Source organism: Neltuma alba, unplaced genomic scaffold (assembly GCF_004799145.2).
Source record: "Neltuma alba isolate B1F8T4 unplaced genomic scaffold, ASM479914v2 tig00005857_pilon, whole genome shotgun sequence".
NCBI lineage: Eukaryota > Viridiplantae > Streptophyta > Magnoliopsida > Fabales > Fabaceae > Neltuma > Neltuma alba.
The window spans coordinates 139,830-152,130 of record NW_021634257.1 but is presented as its reverse complement, the minus strand read 5'-3'; the positions used below and the strand labels follow the sequence as shown (position 1 = coordinate 152,130).

The following is a 12,301-nucleotide window of genomic DNA, read 5'->3' as shown; positions in this document are numbered from 1 at the left end:
TAATGGGAAATTTAGATATTGAATTTAACCAAAAGAAAAAAAGTATCTATGAATATTGTTGGATGTATAGGAATTAAATTTCTTAATGAACTTAAATGTTTGTGCTTGCTGACTCAAATTTAAGATAATTAAACTTAAGTTTTGATTACTATTGGAGATATTTGAAAGAGGTGTACCCAAATGATCTAGGAAGAGTATTCATATTAATAAACTAGAAATATATACCTGTTTAAATTGAAGTTAAATGTTGATTGAATATACGTATATTTTGTTCTATTTTTCCATGTCGACCACCCACTTGATAAAAGTGGAGCCACCTGGGCAGAAAGGACATGGCAATTGTCCTTAACTATAATAGACAAAAATAATTTTTTGACCAAGATGACTGGAAAGGAAAACCTTTCAAAAGTTATATTATGGGTATAGAAAATTGTCTAGGATGACCAACTAGTAAGGGCAAAGATTAAAGAAGATTTGGGATTTAAAGAGAGTTATTTAATTTATGAATTATAGTTGGATCAAATATTGATCTATCCTTACAAATATGATAGGTTTTTATATCTACTCAAGCCCAACAAGAAGCAAAAAGAAAGTAGAACGGTAAGGTTTGATTTGGAGGGAAGCAGTCCAGGTAGTAGTTCTTTTCTACCTTACACTTATGTATGATTACTGCATGTCTGTTTGTGCCATATTGCTTTTTTAAGGCATGAGAACATTTAACCCTTAATTCCTTGCATGGATTATTGAGCCATAATCACGTGTAGCTAATAGAAATGGGGTATTATCTGTCAATTATTTGGGTATTATTTATTCAACTTGTCCATCTGTCATTGCATATAAATGCTTAATTGCATTAGCTTGCAAGGTCATGTTCTACTTTGGCTTGTTTTGTATGCATTATGTAATCTGTATTGGTGTTTGCTGAAAATCACTACTACGAGGATTCTTTAGAATCTCACCCTCCCTTTCATGATATACAGCAAAGGTGCATAGCTCTAAGGGAAAGAAAATTGTAAGAGAAGAAGATGTGCAGTTATGAAGAGCAGGAATACTTGCATTATTTTGTATTTATATAGTAGCTTATTTTATTAACGATGTTAATTATACTACTATATATATATAATCATAGCAAGTAACCAATACTTGCTTTGTGTAGATATTCTCTTATACCCTCCATAAGTAGGTCTGTGTAAACGAAGTATAAGTGCTATCGATTGAGATGGCTTTGGTATAGCTATATATTTATATTCGTTACTAACCTTTGATCCCTGTTTCTACCTATGGATAATGACCTGTTAGTTAATTAAGGCTTCAGCTCTCTTACTAAGTTGTGTAAGAATAGGGTTTGCTTCTAGGTCATTGGTTGGGGTTTTCAAAAGTTTTGACTTTCTTTGATAGAGAATTCTAATGTGATTTACAGGTTCAATCTTGCATTAGAATTTTGTTTTGATGGTTCATGTGTTTTTAAAAAAAATTACCCCATTCTTCCTAGGATAAAACCCAATATTTAGTGATTCATAGACATTAGCAGGACCCTGTTAGTATATAGAAGTTAGGTGTTATATGTATGTATATAATGAAGCATACCTACACCTTTGGCATTCACGCAAGCAAGACTATCAATAATCAAAATGGGAACTTCTCATCATGAAGAAGACACATTGAGCGTTCTTTATGAAGCATCATGCGGAGGGTCTTTGTCAACTTTGAACTCAATTTTGCAACCAAAAAAAAAAAAAACCATTAATCCTGCACAAGATCTCACGAAGTGGCTTCACCGAAACTCCTTTGCACATATCAGCTTTGCTTGGCCACCTTGAATTCACCAAGGCGCTTCCCACATACAAACCCAAACTAGCCATTGAGGTTGATTCTTCCAAGAACACACCCCTCCACTTGGCTTTTGCAGAAGGTCACATCGAGATCGTGAAGGAACTTCTTAAAGTTAATAACAAGCCATGCTTGTTTCCTAATGAAAAGGGGGAAATTCCTTTGCACTATGCAGTTATCATCAGAGGGAGAATAGACGTTGTGAAAGAGTTGGTAAAAGTGAAGGCTGAGTCCCTGAGCTTTCTTGATGACGGAAGCACAGTATTTGACTTGTGTGTGAATCACCATCGTCTGGAGACTCTTAAAGGTTTGGTGGAATTGGACCTTGCCATTTCTGGGGAGCTTCTTTACTTAACAAGTTCCGATGGAGTGGGGAACACCGTTCTCCATTTAGCTGTCACGTCCAAGCAAGTTAAGGTATGATTGATATTATTCTTCCTTCTATATCTTGATACATATGTGTATACATATAGTTTTCTTCTTACAGAAAGGGTTATATTTTTCGAGAATTATTGGCTAAAAGCATAAATCTACTTTTGGTATCAGTTTACATGTTCAGATATTTTGTTTCATAAAGAGAAGTTAATCATTTTTGCTTGTATTTCTTTTTTGTTATCTACTTTTTTATTATTCACTTTTGTTCTCCTAATTTTGAAACAAGATAATGGGAAGCTAATAATTATTACATGAGAAAAGTGTGGTACTAGTGTCCTAACTAATAAGAAGGGCAAAGAAAAGGCCGAGGTATTGTGTTATCTAGCAATCCTGTTTTCCCTATTACTTGGCATATATTAAAATGATTTTCTCTCATACAGAAGAGCTTGCAGCTAGTAAATCTAATTGTTAATTGTTGGTCAAAGATATGCCTAAGTCATTCATTCCTGTTTACAGTGATTGAGTAGAGGCTTTATAGAAGCTTCCTCAAGTTTTGTTGTTGTTACTCCCAAGTGGTAAGTTTCTTCATTTTGTCTTTTCTTAATTACTGTTGTATCTATCTTCCTTGGGTACTAGTTGAAAAAGATTTTATTGTTGTTGTTTACTTCTTTATTCATATAATAGTATTTTTTATCACATGTTTTCAGGTACCAAATTTCGATCATTTGATCTCTTGTTTCAATTTTTTTTAATGTCTCTTTAATAATGAAGGCAGAACAATTTGGTTGTCTTTATGTTATTGTTATGCAAATTGGGTCGGTTGTCTTTTCTGATTTTGAGTCCTAACTGATAACAACCCAGTCCACATCCTTTTCTCTTCTTCTTCTTTTTTTTTTTCAAATTAGATTTTGAATTTTGAATTTCTCTGCATCACGTTTGCCCTCTGCCTGGACATGCTTAGCATACAAGTCTTTGATAAGTCTTTGATAGCAGAATTCATTTATTAGTTTAAATAATCCTTTTGCATGTGTGTAGGCTGTTAGGGAAAATATAAATCTTGTTATATCTATGGAAATTCATGCTAAAAATTTAATTCACTTCTTGTTGACTTTCAGCGTCAAACGTTGATTGAAGAAATGTTTGCGCAATACTCTACGGGTTTGCAGCAGTGAGCCTATGAATTGCAAGCTCTTGTTAGGTTGGACAAACAAGTTGGCTATGACGCCACAAGATGCAAGCTGTGAAGGTAGTGAGATTATTGTTAATTCTTGAACCTTCTCATATGAATTTTGCCATGTATTGAAACTGTACGTAATGGGTTCTGGGCCATGAGTTGAAATTACTTTCAAGCTGAAGTTTTAAATTGTAGTTTGTACTAGCGTAACTTCATTTGTTTTCCTAGTTCTAAAATACTCCTTTCCTTCATATGCAGTTCACATTTCCAAACCATGAAAACTACGGATTTGCAAGGAACAATGTGAACTGTGGATTTTAAAGAAGAGCGATGGATTCTTCCCAGACCGTGAATTTTGAAGAAGAGTGATGGATTCTTCCCATAAGTATAACTGTCAATACTCACTTTGATCTCAATCAGTCCTTTCTAATGGCCTTGTGATTTTACTTGTATTAGATACATTCACGTTACATTATTGTTGTGACTTTTGAGTATTTATATAACACTACAATTAATATATATGCTGTGATTTGACTTGTTATGTTTTTATTTATAAATCTTCTTTATATAGTGACTTTTGAGTAAAGGACTTTTTTTTGTTGGATTGGAAGTGACTTAAAGAGATTTAGAGTTTCCAATCGAACAAAAATGCCTCTGTTTTTTTTTATTTAAAAAAACCACTTTTGACTTCTGTTTTTCTCAAAACAGAAGTGAAAAGAGCCACTTTTGACTTCTGTTTTTAGAAAACAGAATAAAATGTAGCTCCTTTCACTTTTGTTTTTATGAAAACAGACGTGAAAAGTAGTCCTTTTCAGACTTTTCTCATCTGTTTAAACAAAAGTGAAATGTGGGTACTTATTTATGTCCCTTCAAAAAAGAAGTAAAAAGTCCTTCAGAATAGAAGTAAAAGGTCTCTGTTGTAGTACGCACCCGATTAGAGTAATTACCAATTAGAACATTAAGAAATCAACGCAACAAACTTTGACAGATTCTTTCAAAATGATGTGTCCGCATGTGTCTATATATATATATATATATATATATGTATATAAAACTAGCATTTACCCCTCGCGATGCGCGGATGCATTAATTTCACTAAAATCAATGATTATAAACAAATTTAAAGCAATTCTAGCAAAATCAGTAATTCTAAATAAATTTAAATCAACTCTAGCAAAATGTTATGTAATACTATCTCAATACTTAGGCCGATAAATGACATATCAGTTTGTGTTCCTAAACCTACTAATGCCTCCACATTATTTGAAACATAATGATCACAATTCTGAATTTATGAAACACCATAGCTTTGACAGAGTTGGAATGAGTTGGCAGCCCAAGATCTCACTCAAGATTGAGGATCGTCTTCTGGACTTCCTCTCAAATTTTATGATCCTTGATATAACTACATACTAAATGTAAAACTCTAGTCCTGCTACAAATCTGTATAAACATGAAATAAGGAGCTAAATGATATTAGAAATATATATCAAATAATCAATAAACCCAACAGCTACCCATAAAAACATGAAGAGGAATGACCACAAAGCTTAGCACAATGACAAATAATTTCCCGCTCTAAAGTTCATGGAGAAAAAGCTCATTGTACGGCCACCAACCTATTCACCAACTTAGCGGGGACTTAAAACTTAAATTTAGAGAGGTAAAAAGGAACAAAACAACATTCAAACACCATAATTAATGTAAACATTACTCACCGAGTATATCTTAGGAAATATAAACATGGGTTTGATATGATATTATATTTTAGATTTAACAGAGTAACAATACATAAACAGTGCATAACCAAGAAAAAAACAAATGAGTGTAAGTTACATTCATATAAGTCCTTTTTTTATGAAACATAATTCATGCAAGCTAACCAAGAAAAAACATGCACCATTTCATAGTCAGAATTGCACCATGGGTGTGCAATTCCTTAAAAATAAAAAGGTCAATAACCAACTTTAAGGAACACATGAATCAAAAAATAATGGTGCACATTTAGCAACCATAACAAAAGGGCCATGACTATGTAAATGTACTCCACATATTGCATGGCAGACATTGCCCGAGAGCTTCACTTATCCTCTAAATATATATATATATATATATCAAAACTTTGCTCTAACAATACTGTGGGTAGTTAGGTTTCCATTCTCAAGTTTTATGCAATCAATATATAATGACGGAAAAATTGAGGAATTAATGCCTCATTTCAATTTAGGGACTTGCATTTCTCAAACTTGGTTCATACATTATGCATAACTTCAATTTTATGAGTAGAAGTTATGGAGAATGATGAATGAATGAAAACTTTGCAATAGTTAATGCAAATAATTGCTTGTCGTTCCAATTTATTTACCTGCACTTATCAAACTTCTATCACAGCTGTGGACAAATCTATTGCCTTGTTTCAGTGTCACCTAAATAAAGAGTTTCCTTCTTATCAAAAATAAATAAATAAAGAGTTTCCTTCTTATCAAAAATAAATAAATAAAGAGTTTCCTTATTATCAATTATAAGTATGACGTATTCAATATACCTTAAAGCTTATCAGTTAGTATTTGATTAATATGTGAACAAAATGCAACGATAAATCCAATCAGCAAAACACGAAAGATTGGTTCCTAAGCAAACCAACTTGGAACAAAGGACGATAAACCACTTTAACAAAATATATAGATGCCTATTGACATAGAATATAAGAGAAAGAACTTAAATATTTCAAGTGTAGCAATATGAGAATCAATGGCTATCTTCTTTTTGACGCAATTAGGAGACTACTTATAAGATTATTGAGAACATTATAGATGGATAGATAAAATCACCAACTGAGAAAACAAAAACAACTAATTAATAACTTAGAGATTAAGGCTATTGACTTCTTAGAGAATTTTTGACAGCATAGACTCAGTAATGAAAAATTAACAGCACATTATTTCAACTCATCGAAAGTACAGAAAATTACTTCAACTCAACTTAATTGTTCTCGAGAATTACTCATTAGAATGGACATAGGAACCAAATATGACTACAGTTGAATATCTTTGGGCAAGCTGGACCCACTAATTCTAAGTTTTTTCAACTTCTCCAATGTCTCATTTGAAGATTTGGTCAACAAACCACTCCATGCTAAAAAAGCAAGACACTTTCCCATCATTGTTTCTCTCTCCACTGATCTTCAAATCCGTTAATCTCTCTGTTTCCTTCAATTCCAAATCACATGCCGTAGTTGTAACCTTATCTAACAAAAAGGAAGAATACACATTCAGTCAGTTGTTTCATCCATCTCTACTATGCGATTAATTCAATCAATGAGGCCCTGCATACTATCCCTAATTTACGCTATAGCAGGAGTCAAAAGTCAAATAGAATATATATATATTGATAGAGCAGAGATGTGATTCGTAATTTAGTTTTTTATACATCAACCACAATATTGATTAGATTATGAGATTTTAGATTTAAGAACAATTTAAAGATCATCAAAATTTTTCGGTGACATAAAGATCAACAACTTTAACTAACTTGCAGCCATGAGATATGGATTTGAATGGAGAAGGCTTTAGAAACAAAATGCACCAGGGGTAATGACCATATGATGTTGAGGCACCAAATATTAGGGAAGGCTGAATTCACACCATATTCTGAGGCAAGAATGCAGAAATCATCACTGTCCCTTCCTCTAATGAAACTCCTAAATAAAAGATAGTGGATAAAAACTTATTATGAAAACATAGACTTATTAAAACCAACAGTTAAGAGATTCAAAATATAGGAAATGATGGCTAAGTTGCTAGACCATAACACACTTCCTGGAACTATAACTCACAACACATTGTCCATTACCAACTGTTGCACAAGTGAAGAATATTTAGTAATAAAATTGCACTCACGGTATTGACCAAATCCCAGTTTTCTTGTCACCATACCGTGTGATGGCAGAGATTTTTTTGAAGATCTTGTGAAAAAAGAAAATCCTGGAAAACATCAAGAGGGCAAAAATATTTATAATAAAAATCCAAACAACTGAAAATGCATAATAATCCAAAAACCCAAAAGAAATCTTGCTTGGATTTACCTGGAAGAAATATACCTGGTAGCATGGCCGCTCAAACCACTGCTACTTAAGCCATCAGGTTTATAGTTTTGGCATATCCACTCTCTGCCTTCTATCATAGTCTGCATTTTAAAAGCATGATGAACATCGTTTTGAATGAAGAGCAGGGGAGATGATGAATCCACTGTAAGAGAGAGCCAAAAGAGATGAAAAGAAAGCGAGGGAGAACGGAGATGTGTACCTGAATGGATAAGAAGGAAACAAATCTCTCTTGATGAAAGGAGATAGAGATGAAGAGAAAAGAAGAAAGAACGGAGACGACTCAAGATGAAAATGAAAAAAATGTAGAAAATGAAAGAGGGAGACGAAATAATGAATCAATGAACATGACCATGGAGGGAATTTCAAAATTTAAAATTCAAAAGAGATAATTTTACGAGTAAGTTATACTGCAACAAATCAAAGAGAAGTCATACCTTGCACAAAGCCCAAAGAAGCAGCCAGTACTGTTCATAAAGCCGACACTGTTCATAGAACAGTAAAATGAGTGAGGAGCCATTGTGGACAGAAAAATGGCTCGGCTATACTCTGATTTTTATTTATTATGTATATAGATGAAGCATAACTACGCCTTTGGCATTCACGCAAGAGAGCAAGAGAGACGATTATAATCAAAATGGGGAATTCTCATGGTGACGAGGACAGATTGAGCGTTCTTTATGAAGCGTCAACCAAAGGGTCTGTATCAACGTTGAACTCACTTTGCATAAAGAACAATTAATCCTCCACAAGATCTCACAAAGTGGCTTCTCCGAAACTCCTTTACACATATCAGCTTTGCTTGGCCAGCTTGAATCCAACAAGCCGCATCTCACATACAAATCCAAACTAGCCATTGAGGTTTACTCTTCCCAGAACACACCCCTCCACTTGGCTCCTGCAGAAGGTCACATCGAAATTGCGAAGGAACTGCCTAAAGTTAATAACAAGCCATGCTTGTTTCCTAATGAAGAGGGCAAAATTCCTTTGCATTATGCAGTTATCAGAGGGAGAATAGAGGTTGTGAAAGAGTTGGTAAAAGCGAAGCCTGAGTCTCTGAGCTTTGTTGGTAATGGAAACACTGTATTTCACTTATGTGTGATACACAATCATTTGGAGACTCTCAAGGGTTTGGTGGAATTGGAAGTTCCCATTTCTTTGAGGCTTCTTCACTTCAAGAGTTCTGATGGAGTGGGAAACACCGTTGTCCAAGCAAGTGGAGGTCTGATTGATGTTATTCTTCCTTTTATGTCTGCACACACACAGTTTTCTTGTTACATGAAGAGGTTATATTTTCCGTGAATTATTTATAGGCTGAAACGTTAAATCTGGAGTATTGGTGCCATTTCCTTGTGTTATAAAGCATGACAGATGCTGTTCACTTGATGATATTTTGCAAACTGGGATAAAAATTGAATTAAAAAAATACATATGTAAACTTTGCCATATAGCTAGCTAGTTTGCCTATTTAATTTATTAACGAGTACTGATACGAAAAATGGCTATAGTTTTCAGTTTATAGTTTAGTCCCTTTAGATAGTTTGCTGACTTTTCCCAATAGTTGAATCACCGGCAAATTAAGTCATTAGCAAATGGATGATAGGGTCAATGGAGGAAAAATTGAAGAAATTTCGGGCCAATGGGTTATAAGGAAGGAAATGGAGCCCTATCTTCGAATGATCCCACCCCGGCCGGTTATAATTCTACAACAATAATTCATTTATTATTATTATTATGATATTACAGATAATTTGACTTTAACCTCAAGTTTGAAATATTTAAATAGGAGGAAAAGATGAAATTGAAATGCAAAGCTTCGACTTATGCTATGATTGGTTGACAGAAGAAGATAGAAGACAGAAGACATACGTGGAAAGAGAGAAAGGACTGATATTGCTAGGGGAGAAGAAAGAAGTGGAATGAAGAAGTGGTCATGGAGCAATGTTTTGGAAAGTATAGACAAATGGATTAAGTATAATGGAGATTGGTCAGAAGAAATGAGGGGGAATCTAAGTCTGGTGGCAACTGTCATCTCAACCATAACCTTTGAAGCTGCATTTAACCCTCTAGGAGGCCTCATCCAACAGAATATCAGACCCAGTGATGCTGATTTTAACCTCACTTCCAGTAACAATACTTCTCTCAATGGCTACGCACCCCTCGGCTGCTTGCCGGTCCAAGATAGATATTGGCGCAGCGCTACTTATGTGCCGGAAAAGTCGTACTTGCTTGTACTGAGAGACGTCGATTTGACTATTTTATAAACTATAATACCATCTCTTTTGTGGCATCTCTGTGTGCTGCCCTCTTGCGTGTAAGTGGGGTTCCTCTCAAACACAGATTTGTGTTGGGGCTGCTATCTATAGGCATGGGTATGGCTCTCACCTGCCTTCTAAGCGATTATTTGTTGGCCTCAGACTTGTCACCCCATACACCGTGTGTCTCGATGAGGGGGTGATGATAGTTACTCAAGTTTTTATTGGTTTGTATGCACAGATTGGTGTATGTATGGCGATGAAATTTGTTATATGAGCAGTGAAGAAATTTAATATTGTGTTTTTGGACGAAACTGGAGGCAGGTGATATTCGGTATGCTTTTTGCCTCCACGAAGTCTGTTCATAGGTATGGACACATACTTATGGTTTATAGCAAATGCACAGATGGGAAGAGTTTTGGGAAGAAGACTTTCAGAGGTGAGAAAGAGCAGTTACTCTGCAATTTTTTTCTCATCATGCGCATATCTATCAAGATATGCGCATAGTCCCGCTCATAAATAACGGTTCCTACCAAAATTCAAATAAAAATTGGGTATTTTATTAATATCTATCCTAATCTTTTAGTAAGTTACAATTGGATCCAAAGCCTCTTGAGCTTGGATTTAATCCACTGACAAACTCAATTATTTTTATATATTTTGATATCTTTTATATGGGTTTTGTCAACTTAATTAGTCCTTTTTTAACTTAATTGATTGATTAATTGATTTAATATGTTTTATTTTGAATTATTATTTTATAGGGGCAAAATTGTCATATTTTGGTTTAATTGTAACTAATTGATTTTTGAGGACAATTAATGCTACCTTATCTTTGAATTTTTGCTTGCAGGTTTTTGGAAGATTTTGAAAATAAATAAATAAAATAAAAAGAAAAGAAAAGAAAAGCAAAAAAAGTAAATTAAAAAAAAATAAAGGGGGGAGCAAAACGCAGCGTTTTGCTCCACCCCTAATATATATTATTACAATCTTCTTCTTCATCTAGGCGGAAGACAAGCTGAACACAGAGCAACACACACGCGGGACGGCGGCGGAAAAAACAGAGCAACACACGAAGGAGACGGGACGAGCTCGACGGCGTGGAGAGGCAGACTCATCCATCCCTCATCATCACCTCTCCCATCTCCATTCAAAACCATCATCATCGTCATCTTCTTACTGGTGGCAGTGAGCTCGACGGCGACGAAGCAGGGAGCTGACGGCGTGAAACAAGTGACGAGTGCGGGTGTTGAGTGAGCTGAGGGCCGACGGTGCTGGGGAAGACGCAAGACGCAACAGAGACACTGAGTGGCGGCGCACACAAACAGCGAGCAGAACAGCACGGTCGGCGTCATCCTTCATCAATTCCTCACCGTATTCTCCCGGCGTGAACAGTGTTCCTCCATGGAAATTTGCAGCAGAACTTTGATTACAGCAACTCTTATGGCAATCCGTGGCTAAGGTCCCATAATTCTCTAATTCAACAATAATGGCAGGAGCTCGGATCATCAAAGGGGAGTTTAGTTACTTTAATTTCCTGTCTAATAATTGTTTAACAATTCCTCAGTCTTAGGATAGTTATTCTGATTATTTTGTATTGTTAAATCTGATTATCTGCAGAGATTATTGTGACTGGATTATTGTTTAGCATTTGACATTGGGCTGTTTATAACTTTGATTTCAATTATAATGTTGTGGTTATGACATTTATATTGATTTTGGAGTTAATATATTGTGATTTTCTAAGGTGATTTGGAATTTTGGATGATATTGTCTCTTGCTAGCTATAACTTTGTTATTTTGGATTTAAGAGTTCTAATTAAGCATTGGTTTTTAGCATCCTTAATCGCATTTTACTATTCTGGTTGCAGTTAGTAAATTAGGATTTTAGAAAAATATTTTGTGGCAATTTGAGGTGGCTCGGTTGTTGGATTAAAAGCTTAATTATAATTCTTAATTCATTGTTTTAATTCCCATATCTTTTAGAGTGATGATTGCCTGCGTTGTTGAATTGGAGGATTGATTTTTATTAGTGTTATTTGTGTGTCTCATTTTCATTTCTTTAATCTTCATTCATTTTAATCACTTTTATATAAAAACAAAAAAAAGGTATTTAATTTCAATTTGATTCGTAGTATTTAATTAACAGTTTTTCAAAATCAAAAATCCCTTTTTATAGTTTAGGTTACTTGCATTTATTTACTATGGTTTAATTTCATTTTCAGCTCCTCAAAGTGAATACGACCCGGATTGTGCACTATATTGCATTAATTCGGTTAATTTTTGGAGTAACCCCAAAGCGACAAATTAAGGGAAGTTAACTTCATCCACCAAGAGTGGATTAAGTTTTATTCTAACATCTTCCACTCACGCTTGGTGGATTAATGATTATGGATCACCTTCTCTTCCTTTTTGCATACTAAGTGCTTTGCCGTAACCGTATGGGCAAGACGTCTTCATTTTAGGTGTTTGTACTTGAAATCTCTTTTGCAAGATCAGCACGAGACAACATTCTTTGTGTAGCTTGTTCTCGTAGCTTTCTGTTAAATTTTATTATACCTCAGA

The 12,301-nt window shown here is 34.6% G+C and overlaps 1 long non-coding RNA gene across 1 annotated transcript; it reads right to left on the bottom strand.

Moving 5' to 3' along the window:
• Window positions 1-6,206: 6,206 nt before the first annotated feature.
• LOC114748895 (uncharacterized) lies at window positions 6,207-7,760 on the bottom strand. The gene is made up of 3 exons (XR_003740512.1): window positions 7,684-7,760; window positions 7,479-7,554; window positions 6,207-6,626 (listed from the first exon to the last, which is right to left on the bottom strand). It is a non-coding gene; the product is annotated as an uncharacterized LOC114748895 (long non-coding RNA).
• Window positions 7,761-12,301: the final 4,541 nt, after the last annotated feature.